General features: G+C 34.2%; 1 protein-coding gene across 1 annotated transcript in view; it reads left to right on the top strand.

Moving 5' to 3' along the window:
- The first annotated feature begins 1,767 nt into the window (after positions 1-1,767).
- KLRF1 (killer cell lectin like receptor F1) overlaps positions 1,768-6,000 on the top strand; it is a 44,802-nt gene continuing 40,569 nt past the window's right edge. Inside the window, exon 1 of the mRNA XM_030804601.1 lies at positions 1,768-1,846. The gene's annotated coding sequence lies outside the window, so the exon portion shown is untranslated. The remainder of the gene's footprint in view (positions 1,847-6,000) is intronic.

Here is a 6,000-nt window from a genome sequence, read left to right as displayed (position 1 = left end):
GAGCTCTCATGTTGTCCTCCCTGTAAACACCTTCCTTTCTGCATTTGGACACCTTCACCAAATTCTATTTTCCATTTGATCATTAGCCAAACACTTATTAGACAAACAAGTGGGCCAGAAACTGATGGATGTTAGAAATACACAAATAAAAGTTATAGACTCTTCTATTTCATGTGTTTCATAAAGTATTATTGGTATATAAATTAAAAAGTAGAAATTAGGTAAGAATAAACTCCATCACCGATATTTGACATTTCCTTTCTCAATTATAAATCATTGATCTTAAATTATTGTACTTTCAAGATCTGAAACATTCTAGGTATTAAATTGATACTGAGTGAGTGAATGAGTGAAAGAATGAATGCATGTATGGTAGAAGCTATTTTGGGGAAAATGGTCTTCAATGCTCAGGTATTATTAAGAGCAAGGCTGCCTTCTCTATCTATGTAGTGTTTATGACCAAGAGAAAAGGCTTAGATAAATGAGCAGAAACAGAGGATTTTGCAGTTTATTTTCTAAACTTTGGTCTTTTGTACTTTATGTGGGTGTTCAATCACATGGTTTTAATATATTTTTCATATATGTTTCAACTTTGTATGATGTGAAATCACAGAAATTATATCATCTGTTGCATTTTATTATATAATATCGATTTTTTTGATCCCGTAGAAGTACCAGGGTGCTTTTTTTTTTCCTTTCAGGGGTCATTGTTTGCATAAAAAGAAAAAAAACTAATTTAACTAGATATTTAAGTGATTTGCAAAGCAGTGTGTTTCCAGCTGTTGAAGGACTAAGGTTTTAAGAGAGTATAGAACCAATTGTACTACTCATTAGTCTAGGGAAAGCTTGTGTGGAGAAACAGCTCCATGAAGTCAGATTTGAGGCCTCTTAAGTCCTAGCCTCAGAATTTTACTATCTCTAGGTTACTTTGGAGAATAATATGATTCTTCTTATGTTTCTATTCTTCGTTTTCAAACAAGGATAACAATCTAAGCTGAAACTAAAGTGTGATAAGAGGTTCTAATGATATAATGCATGTAGAATACATGTAGAAATCATGTTTGAATTACCACTACCAATGCTCAATCAGAAAAACTATCTTAATATCCACCTTTGTCTTGTCAATTTGTTCCCTTTCTGTTCTATCAGATGTAGTTCTAGAGACTTCTAAGCCTTGCCATCGTACACTTTTTCTCTACATTTGAGCTTAGCCTGTATTGTAAATATAAAATCCTTTGAGGCACTTGCAGCTTTTACTAATATCTTTATTCTCCAGTACCTAGCACATTCGCTGACAAGCAATAAGTTCTTGATTTATTAATTTATAATGTATAGGAATTTATATTAACTTTTAAAATAATTAGACAACGAATATATAAATTCAGAGCACATATCCATTAAAGGCGTGTAAGCAAATACATTATAAACATCTATAAGAAAAGGGCCCCATAATTTTTTAAAAAATGATTATGTGATATTTTATAGTTTTGTACCTCAAGAATATATTTTTTGCAGCTCATGTATTTTTAATATGCAAACTTTTTATTTAAATCTTTTATTTTATTTAAATCTTTTATTTATTGAATTATTTAAAATATGCATTTTAAGGGTCTTCCATGCCTTTTCGTAGCTTGATAGCCCATTTCATTTTAGTGATGAAGAATGTTCCATTGTCTGAATGTACCACAGTTTATCTGTTCACCTACTGAAAGACATCTTGGTTTCTTCCAAGGTTTGGCAATTATGAATAAAGCTGCTGTAAACATTCATGAGCAGGCTTTTGTGTGGACATAAGTTGTCGACTCATTTGGATAAAGACCAAGAAGCGGGATTACTGGATTATAAGGTAAGAATGTGTTTAGTTTTGTAAGAAACTGTCAACATGTTTTCCAAGTGGCTGTGCCATTTTGCATTTCGATCAGCAAAGAATGAAAGTCCTATTGCTCCACATCTTTATCAGCATTTGGTGTTGTTCGTATTTTGGATTTTGACGTTTCTAATTGGTGCGTAAATGTTTTCAAAGAAAATTTTAAATTTCAATAGCTTTTGGAGTACAAGTGGTTTTTGGTCACATGGATAAATTATATAGTGGTGAATTCTGAGATTTTATTACACTCATCAATCACCCAAGTAGTGTACTCTGTACCCAATATGTAGTTTTTTATTCCAAAACCCCTCCTATTCTTCCCCTTCTGAGTCTCCAAAGTCCATTATATCACTCTGTATGCCTTTGTATACTCATAACTTAACTCCCACTTATGTAAGTGAGAACATATGGTAGTTGGTTTTTCTGTAATGGCATGTTTTAATGTGAAATTACCTAGTGACATATGATATTGATCATATTTTAATAAGGTTATTTTCCATTTGTATATCTTCTTAATGAGGTATCTGTTCAGATCTTTGGCCCATTTTTTACTCAGGTAATTCATTTTCTTATTGTTGAGTTTTAAGAGTTATTTATCTATTTTGGATTACAGTCCTTTATCTGATATGTCTTTTGTTAAGTATTTTCTTTTGGTCTGTGGCTTATCTTTTCATTGCTTTTTAAAATTTTATTTATTTATTTTTAAGTTCCAGGATACAAGTGCAGAATGTGTAGGTTTGTTACATAGGTATACGTGTGCCATGGTGGATTGCTGCACCTCTCAACCCGCTATCTAGGTTTTAAGCCCCACATGCATTAGCTGTTTGTCCTAATGCTCTCCCTCCCCTTCCCCCCATCCCCTGACTGGCACTAGTGCGTGTAGTTCCCCTCCCTGTGTCCATGTGTTCTCATTGTTTAACTCCCACTGATGAGTGAGAACATGCGGTGTTTGGTTTTCTGTTCCTGTGTTAGTTTGCTGAGGATGATGGCTTCCAGCTTCATTCATGTCCCTGAAAAGGACATGATCTCATTCTTTTTTATGGCTGCATAGTATTTCATGGTGTATATGTACCACATTTTCTTTATCCAGTCTATCATTGATGGGCATTTGTGTTGGTTCCATATCTTTGCTATTGTGAATGGTGCTGCAATAAACATATGTTTGCATGTGTCTTTATAGTAGAATGAATTATGTTCCTTTGGGTATATACCCAGTAATGAGATTGTTGGGTCAAATGGTATTTCTGGTAGTAGATCCTTGAGGAATCACCACACTGTCTTCTACAATGGTAGAACGAATTTACATTCCCACCAAGAGTGTAAAAGCATTCCACTATCTCCACAGCCTCACCAGCATCTATAGTTTCTTGACTTTTTAATAATCACCATTCTGACTGGTGTGAGATGGTATCTCATTGTGGTTTTGATTTGCATTTCTCTAATGACAAGTGATGTTGAGCTTTTTTTCATATGTTTGTTGGCCACATAATGTCTTCTTTTGAGAAGTGTCTGTTCATATCCTTTGCCCACTTTTTGAATGGGATTGTTTGTTTCGTTCTTGTAAATTTGTATAAGTTCCCTTTAGGTTATGGATATTAGACCTTTATCAGATGGGTAGATTGCAAATATTGTCTCCCATTCTGTAGGTTGCCTGTTCACTCTGAGGATAGTTTACTTTGCTGTGCAGAAGCTCTTTAGTTTAATTAGATCCCATTTGTCAATTTTGGCTTTTGTTGCAATTGCTTTTAGCATTTTCGCCATGAAGTCTTTGCCCATATCTATGCTCTGAATGGTATTGCTTAGGGGGTTTTCTTTTAGGGTTTTTATGGTTTATGTTTTATGAGGCCAGAATCATCCCAATACCAAAATCTGGCAGAGACACAACAAAAAAAGAAAACTTCAGGTCAATATCCCTGGTGAACATCAATGCAAAAATCCTCAATATCATACTGGCAAACTGAATCCAGCAGCACATCAAAAAGCTTATCCATCACAATCAAGTTGGCTTCATCCCTGGGATACAAGGCTAGCTCAACATATACAAATCAATAAATGTAATCCATCACATAAACAGAACCAATGACAAAAACCATATAATTATCTCAATAGATGCAGAAAAGGCCTTTGATAAAATTCAACATCCCTTCATGTTAAAAACTCTCAATAAACTAGGTAGTGATGGAATGTGTCTCAAAATAATAAGAGCTATTTATGACAAACCCACAGCCAATATCATACTGAATGGGCAAAAGCTGGAAGCATTCCCTTTGAAAACTGGCACAAGACAAGGATTTCCTCTCTCACCACTCCTATTCAACTAAGTATTGGAAGTTTTGGTCAGGGCAATCAGGCAAGAGAAAGAAATAAAGGATATTCAAATGGGAATGGAGGAAATAAAATTGTCTCTGTTTGCAGACAACATGATTCTATATTTAGAAAACCCCATTGTCTCAGCCTAAAAACTCCTTAATCAGCCCAAAAATCAATGTGCAAAAATCACAAGCATTCATATACACCAATAACAGACAAGCAGAGAACCAAATCATGAATAAACTCCCATTCACAATTGCTATGAAGAGAATAAAATACCTAGGAATACAGCCTAAAAGGGATGTGAAGGACTTCTTCAAGGAGAACTACAAAGCACTGCTCAAGGAAATAAGAGAGGACACAAACAAATGAAAAACATTCCATGCTCATGGATAGGAAGAGTCAGTATTATAAAAATGGCCATACTGCCCAAAGTAATTTATAGATTCAATGATATTCCCATCAAACTACCTCAGACATTCTTCACAGAATTAGAAAAAACTACTTTAAATTTTATATGGAACCAAAAAAGAGCCCGTAAAGCCAAGACAATTCTAAGCAAAAAGAACAAAGCTGGAGGCAGCATGCTACCTGACTTCAAAATATACTACAAGGCTACAATAACCAAAGCAGCATGGTACTGGTATCAAAGCAGACATATAGACCAATGGAACAAAACAGAGACCTTGGAAATAACATCACACATCTACAACCATTTGATCTTTGACAAACCTGACAAAAATAAGCAATGGGGAAAGGATTCCCTATTTAATAAATGGTGCTGGGAGAACTAGCTAGCCATATGCAGAAAACAGAATCTGGACCCCTTCGTTACACCTTATACAAAAATTAACTCAAGATGGATTAGAGACTTAAGTGTGAAACCCAAAACCATAAAAACCGTAGAAGAAAACCTTTTCATTGTTTTGACAGTATCTTGGGCAGAGTTAGAAGTCTTTAAGTCTTTAGTTTGAAAAAAGTTCTGTTTATTAATCCTTTCTTTCATAAATCATATCTTTGGTGTTGTATCTAAAAAATTCTCATACCCAACATCATCTAGATTTTCTTTTAAGTTTTATTCTATGAGTTTTATAGTTTTGTCTTTTACATTTTTTCATAAAATTTATTTTCAGTTAATTTTTGAGAAGAGTTCAAATTCTCTGTCTGGATTTTTTTTTAAATTTTTCTCTTCTTCTTCTTATTTTTTGCTTGTGGATGTCCAGTTCCAGCATCACTGTTATAAAGAAGATCCTTTGCTCCTTTGTACTCTCTTGCTGCCTTGTCAAAGATCAGTTTACTGCATTTATGTGAGTCTACATCTGGGCTGTCCATTCTGTTCCCTTGATCTGTTTGTCTTTTCTTTAGTTAACATCACACTCTTGATTACTGCAGCTTTATACTAAGTCTTGAAGTCAAGTAATGTCAGTCCAAATTTGTTCTTCTCATTCAATATTGTGTTGGCTTTTCTGTATCTTTTCCCTCTCCATATAAACCTTAGAATAACTTTGTTGATATCCTGGAAATAACTTGCTGGGATTTAACATTTTGAGGCATTGCCAAACTGTTTACCAAAGTGACTATGCCATTTTACATTCTCGTTAGCAAGGTAGCTAGGTCTGATTTTTCTCCATCCTTATCAATACTTGTTATTGTCTGTCTTTTTTATTATAGCTATCCTAGTGGGCATGAAATGATATCTTATTATGGTTTTGATTTGTGTTTCTTTAATAACTATGTTCTTGATCATCATTCATGGCCTTTTTGCAATTTGTGTCTTTTATGTCTTCTTTGGAGAAACGTCTTTTCAGATCCTTTGCCCATAT

The sequence above is a fragment of the Nomascus leucogenys genome, chromosome 23 (assembly GCF_006542625.1).
Source record: "Nomascus leucogenys isolate Asia chromosome 23, Asia_NLE_v1, whole genome shotgun sequence".
Classification (NCBI taxonomy): Eukaryota; Metazoa; Chordata; class Mammalia; order Primates; family Hylobatidae; genus Nomascus; species Nomascus leucogenys.
This window is presented reverse-complemented; position numbering and strand designations above follow the sequence as displayed.